Source organism: Schistocerca americana, chromosome 2 (genome assembly GCF_021461395.2).
Source record: "Schistocerca americana isolate TAMUIC-IGC-003095 chromosome 2, iqSchAmer2.1, whole genome shotgun sequence".
In the NCBI taxonomy this organism is placed as follows: domain Eukaryota; kingdom Metazoa; phylum Arthropoda; class Insecta; order Orthoptera; family Acrididae; genus Schistocerca; species Schistocerca americana.
In genome coordinates this window covers 1,005,834,164-1,005,846,164 of record NC_060120.1, presented here as the reverse complement: position 1 = coordinate 1,005,846,164, position 12,001 = coordinate 1,005,834,164, and positions in this window count along the sequence as shown.

Below are 12,001 nucleotides of genomic sequence, written 5' to 3'. Positions count from 1 at the left end.
ATTATATTCTTCTTGAAGTCTGAGAGTATTTCGCCTGTCTCATACATCTTGCTCACCAGATGGTAGTTTTGTCAGGACTGGGTCTCCCAAGGCTGTCAGTAGTTCTAATGGAATGTTGTCTACTTCTTTCGACTAAAGTCTTTCAGTGCTCTCTCAAACTCTTCACGCATTATCGTATCTCCCATTTCATCTTCATCTACATTCTCTTCCATTCCCATAATATTGTCCTCAAGTACATCGCCCTTGTGTAGACCCTCTATATACTCCTTCCACCATTCTGCTTTCCCTTCTTTGCTTAGAACTGGGTTTCCATCTGAGCTCTTGATATTCATACAACTGGTTCTCTTATCTCCATTGGTCTCTTTAATTTTCCTGTAGGCAGTATCTATCATATCCCTAGTGAGATAAGCCTCTACATCCTTACATTTGTCATCTAGCCATGCCTGCTTAGCCATTTTGCACTTCCTGTCGATCTCATTTTTGAGACGTTTGTATTCCTTTTTGCCTGCTTCATTTACTGAATTTTTATATTTTCTCCTTCCATACATCAAATTCAGTATCTCTTCTGTTACCCAAGTGTTTCTACTAGCCCTCGTCATCAATTAAATTTAATATTTCTACTAGCCCTCGTCTCTTTACCTACTTGATCCTCTGCTGCCTTCACTACTTCATCCCTCAGAGCTACCCATTCTTCTTCTACTGTATCTCTTTCCCCCATTCCTGTCAATTGTTCCCTTACGCTCTCCCTGATACTGTGTATAACCTCTGGTTTACTCAGTTCATCCAGGTCCCATCTCCTTAAATTCCCACCTTTTTGCGGTTTCTTCAGTTTTAACCTACAGTTCATAACCAATAGATTGTGGGGCAGAATCCACGTCTTCCCCTGGATAGTCCTACAATTTAAAACCTGGTTCCTAAATCTGTCTTACCATTATACACTCCTGGAAATGGAAAAAAGAACACACTGACACCGGTGTGTCAGACCCACCATACTTGCTCCGGACACTGCGAGAGGGCTGTACAAGCAATGATCACACGCACGGCACAGCGGACACACCAGGAACCGCGGTGTTGGCCGTCGAATGGCGCTAGCTGCGCAGCATTTGTGCACCGTCGCCGTCAGTGTCAGCCAGTTTGCCGTGGCATACGGAGCTCCATCGCAGTTTTTAACACTGGTAGCATGCCGCGACAGCGTGGACGTGAACCGTATGTGCAGTTGACGGACTTTGAGCGAGGGCGTATAGTGGGCATGCGGGAGGCCGAGTGGACGTACCGCCGAATTGCTCAACACATGGGGCGTGAGATCTCCACAGTACATCGATGTTGTCGCCAGTGGTCGGCGGAAGGTGCACGTGCCCGTCGACCTGGGACCGGACCGCAGCGACGCACGGATGCACGCCAAGACCGTAGGATCCTATGCAGTGCCGTAGGGGACCGCACCGCCACTTCCCAGCAAATTAGGGACACTGTTGCTCCTGGGGTATCGGCGAGGACCATTCGCAACCGTCTCCATGAAGCTGGGCTACGGTCCCGCACACCGTTAGGCTGTCTTCCGCTCACGCCCCAACATCGTGCAGCCCGCCTCCAGTGGTGTCGCGACAGGCGTGAATGGAGGGACGAATGGAGACGTGTCGTCTTCAGCGATGAGAGTCGCTTCTGCCTTGGTGCCAACGATGGTCATACGCGTGTTTGGCGCCGTGCAGGTGAGCGCCACAATGAGGACTGCATACGACCGAGGCACACAGGGCCAACACCCGGCATCATGGTGTGGGGAGCGATCTCCTACACTGCCCGTACACCACTGGTGATCGTCGAGGGGACACTGAATAGTGCACGGTACATCCAAACCGTCATCGAACCCATCGTTCTACCATTCCTAGACCGGCAAGGGAACTTGCTGTTCCAACAGGACAATGCACGTCCGCATGTATCCCGTGCCACCCAACGTGCTCTAGAAGGTGTAAGTCAACTACCCTGGCCAGCAAGATCTCCGGATCTGTCCCCCATTGAGCATGTTTGGGACTGGATGAAGCGTCGTCTCACGCGGTCTGCACGTCCAGCACGAACGCTGGTCCAACTGAGGCGCCAGGTGGAAATGGCATGGCAAGCCGTTCCACAGGACTACATCCAGCATCTCTACGATCGTCTCCATGGGAGAATAGCAGCCTGCATTGCTGCGAAAGGTGGATATACACTGTACTAGTGCCGACATTGTGCATGCTCTGTTGCCTGTGTCTATGTGCCTGTGGTTCTGTCAGTGTGATCATGTGATGTATCTGACCCCAGGAATGTGTCAATAAAGTTTCCCCTTCCTGGGACAATGAATTCACGGTGTTCTTATTTCAATTTCCAGGAGTGTATAATCTATCTGATTCCTTTTAGTATCTCCAGGATTTTTCCACGTATAAAACCTTCTTTCATGATTCTTGAACCAAGTGTTATCTATGATTAAGTTATGCTCTGTGCCAAATTCTACCAGATGGCTTCCTCTTTCATTTCCTCCCCAATCCATATTCACCTATGTTTCCTTCTCTCTCTTTTCCTACTCTCGAATTCCAGTCAACCATTGCTATTAAACTTTCGTCTCCCTTTACTACCTGAATAATTTATTTCATCATTCATTTCAATTTCTTCATCTGCAGAGCTAGTTGGCATATAAACTTGTACTACTGTAGTAGTAGTGGGCTTCGTGTCTATCTGGGCCACTATAATACGTTCACTATGCTGTTTGTAGTAGCTTACCCGCACTCATATTTTTTTATTCATTATTAAACCTACTCCTGCATTACCCCTATTTGATTTTGTATTTATAACCCTGTATTCACCTGATCAGTCTTGTTCCTTCTGCCACCGAACTTCACCAATTCCCACTATATCTAAATTTAACCTATCCATTTCCCTTTTTAAATTTTCTAACCTACCTGCCAGATTAAGTGATCTGACATTCCACGCTCTGATCCGTAGAACGCCAGTTTTCTTTCTCCTGATAACGACGTCCTCTTGAGTAGTCCCCACCCGGAGATCCGAATGGGGGACTATTTTACCTCAGGAATATTTTACCCAAGAGGACGCCATCATCATTTAACCATACCGTAAAGCTGCATGCCCTCGGGAAAAATTACGGCTGTAGTTTCCCCTTGCTTTCAGCTGTTCGTAGTACCAGCACAGCAAGGCCGTTTTGGTTAGTGTTACAAGGCCAGATCAGTCAATCATCCAGACTGTTGCCTCTGGAACTACTGAAAAAGGCTGCTGCCCCTCTCGGGGAGCCACACGTTTGTCTGGCCTCTCAACAGATACCCCTCTGTTGTGGTTGCACCTACGGTACGGCTATCTGTATCGTTAAGGCACGCAAGCCTCCCCACCAACGCAAGGTCCATTGTTCATAGGTGGGGAGGGGGGGGTTAATCCTCTTACTAATTCTTAATGTAATATTCTTGTTGTAATACGCAAAGTTTACTTGGGGCTTGCGGCCACGCTCACATTGAGTTTCTTGTCTTAATTTTTAGCATTTTCATATGTTCTATGATAATTGTGCATAAATAGTATGCTTGCTTGATTTATCTTGGCTTTCAGAGCTGTTGATAGCTGATAGCGTTTGGAGGCACTCTCCTTCAGTGTTATGTTATCAATCGGTTCAACGGGCGTAGCCCATCCCAGTTGGCTGTGTATGTGCACGTGGGCGACGTGTCACTTTCCCGCTCACCGTAACCTCTGAGACTTTTCAGCCTCATGGCTTGCTACGGCATCCCTCATCTTGTAGCTTTCCCCAATTTGAAATATGGTTTTAATGTAATAGTTTTAATATTAGTATAATGCTCAATGCTCAATTTTATTTTTTGTCCATGTCAGTGTCTTGATTATTCCCAAGGGGCTTCTTAGGTCAGATATTGGGAATTTTCACTGAGAATTGTTCCAGTGATCGTCACTTGGAATGATCGAAGCAGAATATTAGTACATAAGGGTCCTCAGCTCATAAGATGAAATTTCATGTTACACTTCTTGTATGTAATATTCATTAATGTCAAGTACCCCCTTGGAAAAGCCAGATGTTGGAATTATTATTTTTCTCATCATTACTCTCATTGTTTGCACAGTGTTAAGTGCGTGTTTGATTTACAATTGATTGTACTTCTAACTTCTTAATTCTTCATAAATTGGGGCATCTTATATTTAAATTACCAACTAATCATCAAGTTGTTTAACTGAAGACTTTTGGAGTAACTGCCTGAATGCCTCACCTTAATTATTTTACCTAATTTTCTGCTGTACTTCGAGCTGCTGTTAACATTGCAACAAAACATCTGTTGCTGGCGCTAATCATTGCGCCTTCTTCCAAGCCGATTATATCATTTGCATTTTGCCTGTGGATTTGGTATCTGTGCAATAAAAGAATGTTGAATTCTTGTGAAGTAACAAATGAGTTGTAATAAATGGCTTGTTCCTTTCCCAAGCCTGTATAGTTTTCCCTTATCCTGGTGCCTCCATTGAGCATGCTGGGCATATAACCCAGAGATCTGTGGATCATAACCACGCTCTGCCACCATTGAAGTGACATGTGTACAGCAAACAGGGACAGTCTATGTCCAGTGCACAGGTGGGTAACAGATAACACCCCAGGGCACCGCCTCCAAACGCTACGAACAATTCGGAAACCCGAAAGAAGACAAGCAGCCATATAATTTGTGTATAATAACCATAGAACGTATGGAAATCCTCAAACCAAGCCAAGAAATTAAACGTGAGGGTGACCCTAAGCCCCAACCAAACGTTATATATTGCAACAAGAATATTATCTTAAGTGTTATTAAGGGGATTAACCAGTTAGTCTTACAATAACATATGACAAATAGATGTAATAACCAATATAGCACAGGGCTACGAAAACACGTTGACTTATGTGACTTAAAATGTAACAGAAATCTTGAGGGTTAACACTCAATGGTATTTAGAACAATTAAATAATACAATTTTTAAATGGGGGAAAACCTCGCCAAAGTTATGGAACTCAGTTACTGTTGTGTACATAGTTGCGCATAGTCAGCGCTGACACAACTTTCCCACTAAAGCGCGCCCCGCTAAGCACAACAGCGCAGGTGCAGCGCTTGTCCATCTCCGCACTAAGAGATGGCGCTGCCATAGAGACGGACCAAATTCTGCTTCTGCCGATCCGCATATTAATATGAAACGCAGCCAATGAGATTGCTGCTAATGTAGAACCTTTTCTCCTCACAGATCACACTTGCGCAGTGCTACATGAATGCATGGCATATTATAGTGAGCGTACAGACCACCGATTAGTCTGTACCAGTCTGCATTTGTCTGCACCAGTCTGTACGAGTTCTACATGTGTCTGTACCAGCTATAGTCAAGTACCGGTCTGCGCCTAATAAGATTACCATATTCCTGTACATAGCCATGAAGATAAATATATAGACACTTTTGTCAAGTACCAGAAATATATGTGAGAATAAGCAACGTCAGACTGTCAGTTGTAAATAGCATCCAGAACCAAGGTAATTAATTCTTATGCTTGTTATTATTTTAACAAATGTGTGTGAAAATTAATAAAGTTCTGTTTAAAGTTGGTCACTGTCAATCTGCTACTCTAAACATGCAAGTGGAATTTCTATTGTCTGACCTAACCGCAGAAGATAAACACGCCACGATAAGACCATGAGACATATTGCTGACACTCGCCTACTTCGTTAGAGCCACTAGTCAAATAATCTGATGGTGTGTGTACTGGAGGTCTTACAGTACGCACACCAGTTACCCAAATGAGTTGAGGTTCACTGGGCCACTAGCGTTTGCTTACCACTACTGTATGCAGTTTTATGGTCGTTACATCAGTTAGGGTGAAAGGTATGTGCTGAGATTCGATCAGGATAGAGCCAGTGAAAAATGTCGATAGTTCCCAACCGCAAGGTTGGGCGAGTAGTACATCTTCGAGTAGTAAGATCTTTGACAGCTAACAGGGCTAGGTGCACGCTTTAAAAGTTTGAGTAGTGGTGAGGAGATGCGCAGAGACAGCAGATGTGTTTAGAGTCGGAGCTAGATGCCTGCAGGAGGCAGCCAGGCTATGACAGCATCAAAGTAAGAATTGGCGCTACGCACATAATAAGCTATATATTGAGCGAAACTCGGCACATACCTGGGGAAACTTGAAAGAATAATTAACAAAATATGTTTTCTTTGGTTAAATAATGTCTAAAAGCTAGATAGAAATCCATTGTTGATGCAATAAGCGTTTTGTAAAACTTTCTCGTAAATCCATGCTATAGAAGTTTTTTTTAGTTTAAAAATTTGAACAATATTTTTTAGATAAAATTAGTTTCATCTTACACCTTATGTCGTTTTCCGCATCCTGTGCTTGCATTGAACCAAAAGGCACATTAAAGTTCCCATGAGTAAAGCTAATAATTTCATTTATCAGTGTAAAATAATCTACATGCCATTGCACAGTTGGCAAATTATTCAGATCAGGACAGAATTTTTATTAAGTAACAAACAGGGCCAAAATGAGTAAACTTATCTAGAACGACAATTTTATGCCATTGCACTACGGCTGAGTTGAATATATGTTTTATTATAGGCTAAACGGGAAGGAGTGCACGAGCTAAGTCCACAGACGCAGCCAGATGCAGGTTGGTGACTTTCATTTATTTTTTACCACTAAACTTTCATGCAGTCAGATGTGTATTTTGAGTATTAATTTTCCAACAATATTTTCATGCAGTCAGATAAAGTTCAGTTCAGTTCAGTTAAATACGCAGCCAGATGCAAGTTTTATTAGAGACTAAAGCAGTCACATGCAGTTCAGTCTATTTTAAATAGAGAAATTTTGTTAACATCACTTTCAAGGGAAACAATTTCCAATGCAAGTAATACTCAAATGCTACCCCAGTGGCTATTAATACATGTGGCGACCTAGAACGTGTAACATAATTAATTTCAGATCAGAATGACAGGATAAACGTAAGTTGAACTAGTTGCAATTAAAAGAAATTCTAAAATACATCAAATATGACACTCAGATAATCTTAGACAGAGGCACAAGAAAGTAAATTTAATAATTGAGACAGAGTAATTGAGAATCAGATGCCATCCACCGTAAATGGAGTATCGCGGGGGCACATATGTCAATTAGGTAACAAGAACCATTCCCCAAGGGCCAGAACAGACGGCACCAGAAAATGAACAGCACTCCAACACCTACATCAACAACTATGCCTCCTTAATCCAGGATAAGCGGCTGCGTCGACATGAGGCCCACAAATTGCCGACCAACACACCTCTAAGGACCACCGGCTCCTTAGACAATAGTCCTCCATGAACAGCCCACCGTACGTCACATGTGCATCTTGTCCCTCTCCCGGCGTCAGCGACTAACTGTGTGCCCATGTGGTCAGCAACCCGCTCGAAGAAGCTATAGCCGAAGAGTCAACTCACAGGTGACCGAAGCGCCACGTGGGGACTAGACAGACTTGCAAGAGACGGATCGCACCAGTAGACAAAGATGTAAGAACACAGAAGCCGACACGGCTCAAAAATAAATAAATTTGTTGGCACTTCTAGGAAAGTACACTCACTGAAATTTTATCACACTTTCCTTGTGACGTCTATCAACAGTTTGATGAGTGCCTCAGTGACGTTTCTGTGTTTACTAAAATAGCCTGAGAGGAAACGCACTGCTCCTTTATGGATCTTCTCAATATCCTCTGTCACTCCTCTCTAGACGAGTCCTAGACAGACGAGCAGCATTCACGTATTGGGTGAACGTGTGCTTTACAAGCTACTTTCGAAGTGGGTGCACTTCACTTCCTGTCAAATCTTCGACTTAAACTTCGAGACGTGGCTTTCTTACATGTTTTCTGAAGTGATGTTTACATCCTGCGACATCTACCTCCTGATACCTGATGTACCGGCTGCTCCCGGAGATTTTTCACTAATAATGTAAACACGCAATAAAGGACCTGTCCGCCTTTTTATCATCAATAGGTAACATTTGTTTGTATTGAGGATCAACTGTCAGTCCCTGAACCAGCTGCCCATCTTTTATTTCGATACAATTTACTGTAATAGAGCTTCGTGGATCTCCCGACGTGTTGGGCTTGTCTGAAATTACTTCTACGTCTGAAGATTTCCTTCCGTTAAAAATGACTTGAGGTGTTCTGTTAGTTAGGAACTTCTAGAGCGAATCTCAAGGCTATTGTAATATTGTTTATTAGTGACAGTGAGAAATATATCGAACGCTACCCTAAATTCAAGGAACCTTCAAGGTTTCGTGGGCGAATATAGCGAGCTAACTTACAAGAGATCACTGTTCGCAGAATCTGATAATTTCTACTGAGAAAACGTAACTACGTTCGTTGTACACTGACGAACCAAAAATTATGACCATCGCGAGGTTGTACGCTGCCTGGTAGCGCTGAAGGCACGTGACGTGTTAAGAGATGTATGTGAGAAGAGTAGAGACGAATGGGGAATCGTAGTTACGATAAGCGGCGCGAAAGGGGAACTCCGCCGACTTAAGCAACTTTGAAAATAGGCAGATTGTTTTGGACCAGTGCCTGGAAGTGAGCTTCTCACAAACGGAGAAGGTGGTCTGCTGTTTGCTTGCTATTGTCGTGAGCATCTGTGGAAAGATGTAAGTGGTTGAAGAATGCTGATTCTATGAATAGACAAGAAGATGGACGTCCATACCTCATCACAGAACGTAGGGATCGAAGGCTTGCCCAGCCTCTAATGCAGCATAGGTGAGATCTGTGGCAGGTGTGATGACAGAGTACAGTGTTGGCGCAGGCACAAACTTTTTGGGGCACACCGTTCAGCGTGCAGTGTTGAACATGGTGTACTGCAGCTTGAAACCCCAACCTGTTCCCATGTTGACCCAACAACATCGTCAGTTACGATTGTAGTAGGCACGGGATCACGGAGACTGGACCGGGTATCATTGGTATCATGTCACCAGGTCGGAAGAGTCCCATTTACTGTTAAAACAAATCGATGACCTCTTCAGGTACACCGACGTTAAGGCGAACGGCTACTCGGTACATGCAGCTCGTCACGAACACAGCCCGGTCGGAGGAGTATTATGTTACGGGAGACATCGCCTGGGCTTCAATGGGACCCGCAGTAGCAATCGAAGGCACCATGACCGTTGCGGACTACGTAAAATTTATTAGCGACCACTTGTAGCCCCCTTCAACTTCATGTCGTCCCCTAGCAGCGGTGTCATTTTCCAGCAGGATAACTGTCCGTATCACAAGGCTAGAATCGTGCTGCAATGTTTTGAGGAGCATGATACTGAACTCATGTTGATGTCTTGGCAATCAGATTCGACTTCTTTGAATGCGATAAAACCACATTTGGACGCTATTGGGCGCCAACTCCGCGCCCATACACCAACCTCCCATAAATTATGGGAAGTATGCGACATTTGCGTAGACATCTGGTACCAAAACCTCTGGAAACCTATCAAATACTTGTCGCATCCATGGCATGCTGAATCATTGCTGAACTGCGTTCCAGACGTGGACCAACATGCTTTCAAGTAGGTGCTGATGATGTTTTGGCTCATCAATGTAAGTGCAGCATTTTTGTCTATGTAACTTAAACCTCCTCATCTTCAATTTTTTATTAATGCTGCCCGACTGATTTGTGCCTACGAATGCAGTACATTATTTGGCCGATGGGTCTGCTGAAGGAAGAAGTATCGTTACTTTGTCTGGAAGAGTGATACAGCTGCGGCGCCACCCGCAGTAGGTAAGACTCCGATTGTAGCCAATTATAGAGATATCAACAGCGCAGCCGCCGCCCCCCCCCCCCCAAAAAAAAAACTGACAACCACCACCATCACGGAAAATTCAGGGCTGCTATCAACCTCGGCTGCTCTGGATTAGTCGCCAGCCGCGCGGGATTAGCCGAGCGGTCTGAGGCGCTGCATTTATGGTCTGTGCGGCTGGTTCCCGTGGAGGTTCGAGTCCTCTCTCGGGCATGGGTGTGCGTTTTTGTTCTTAGGATAACTTAGGTTAAGTAGTGTGTAAGCTTGGGGACTGATGACCTTCGCAGTTGAGCCCCATAAGATTTCACACACTTTTGATTCGTCGCCAGTCGTCTGCAGTTGTGACCCAGTAAAACGTAACGAATTTTGCTTTTAGACTATTGACTAATAAGCCAAAGGACTACGAGCACTCTCCACCTCGACTTTAGGCCGTCTGGTGGCGTTGCGGGCACGTGGCGTGGTAACAGAAGCATGTAAGCGGAGCAGACACAGGGGGAGCGCCATAGCGAGGATATGGGCTGCAAAAATCCACTAATATAAGCCACTGAAACAGAGTATATGATTATCATGCAGAGCCTGTGAATGAGTATCTTCAAAACGGGGAAGCTGGTCGAATGTTCATATGTTACTGTCTTGAGAATCTACGCAAAGAGGTAGGTCAGTAAACTACCACTAGGCGCTACATGGTTGGATGTCTACGACTCTTTACATCGTGTGGTTAGGAGGCTTCTCTGCTCTGTAAAGTAGAGTAGATAGTGATCTGTAGCATCTCTGCCGAAAGAGCACAGTGCTGGTGTGCGCACAAATGTTTGGTAGCACGCCTTTCATCCTAAACTGTCTAATAAGAAGCTCTACAGCAGACGCACATGTTGACCCAACGACATTTTCCAATACGATTGCGGTGGACACGGTATCATCGGGATTTGACGGTCGATCACTGTGTCACCTCACATTGATGCTGCACTAGGGCGATGTTCGTCTCGACAAATGCCGTCATCGAGGTGAATGACGGCTCAAGACGTGCACACCGCAACGGACACAGGCTAGTGGGAGCAGTATTATGCTATGGAAGACATTTTCCAGCGCTGTTATGCTACCTGTGGTAGCAATGAGTTTCTAAGCTGGCCCACCCCACCTCAGTCTCATTCGTGAGGACACGGTCGGGAGAATCGCATGTAAAAGACACCACCCTCTGCGAACCCATCTTGCTTTGCGTGACCCACAGATCTGCATTGACGGAAAAAATCGCGGCGTAACATACGAGGTGCATTCAAGTTCTAAGGCCTCCGATTTTTTTTTCTCCGTACTGGAAAGAGATAGAAACATGCGCATTGTTTTAAATTGAGGCCGCGTTCATTGTCAATACGTCCCAGAGATGGCAGCACCGTACGGCAGATGGAATTTTACAGCCAGCGGCGAGAATGAGAACTGTTTTAAATACTTAAAATGGCGACGTTTTCCTTACTTGAACAGCGTGCAATCATTCGTTTTATGAATTTGCGTGGTGTGAAACCAATTGAAATTCATCGACAGTTGAAAGAGACCTGTGGTGATGGAGTTACGGATGTGTCGAAAGTGCGTTCGTGGGTGCGACAGTTTAATGAAGGCAGAACATCGTGTGACAACAAACCGAAACAACCTCGGGCTCGCACAAGCCGGTCTGACGACATGATCGAGAAAGTGGAGAGAATTGTTTTGGGGTATCGCCGAATGACTGTTGTACAGATCGCCACCAGAGTTGGCATTTCTGTAGGTTCTGTCCACACAATCCTGCATGACGACCTGAAAATGCGAAAAGTGTCATCCAGGTGGGTGCCACGAATGCTGAACGACGACCACACGACTGCCCGTGTGGCATGTTGCCAAGCAATATTGATGCGCAACGACAGCACGAATGGGACTTTCTTGTCGTCGGTTGTGACAATGGATGAGATGTGGATGTCATTTTTCAATCCAGAAACAAAGCAACAGTCAGCTCAATGGAAGCACACATTCACCGCCACCAAAAAAATTTCGGGTAACCGCCAGTGCTGAAAAAATGATGGTGTCCCTGTTCTGGGACAGTAAGGGCGTAATCCTTACCCATTGTGTTCCAAAGTGCACTACGGTAACAGGTGCATCCTACGAAAATGTTTTGAAGAACAAATTCCTTCCTGCACTGCTTCAAAAACGTCCGGGAAGGGCTGCGCATGTGCTGTTTCACCAAGACAACGCACC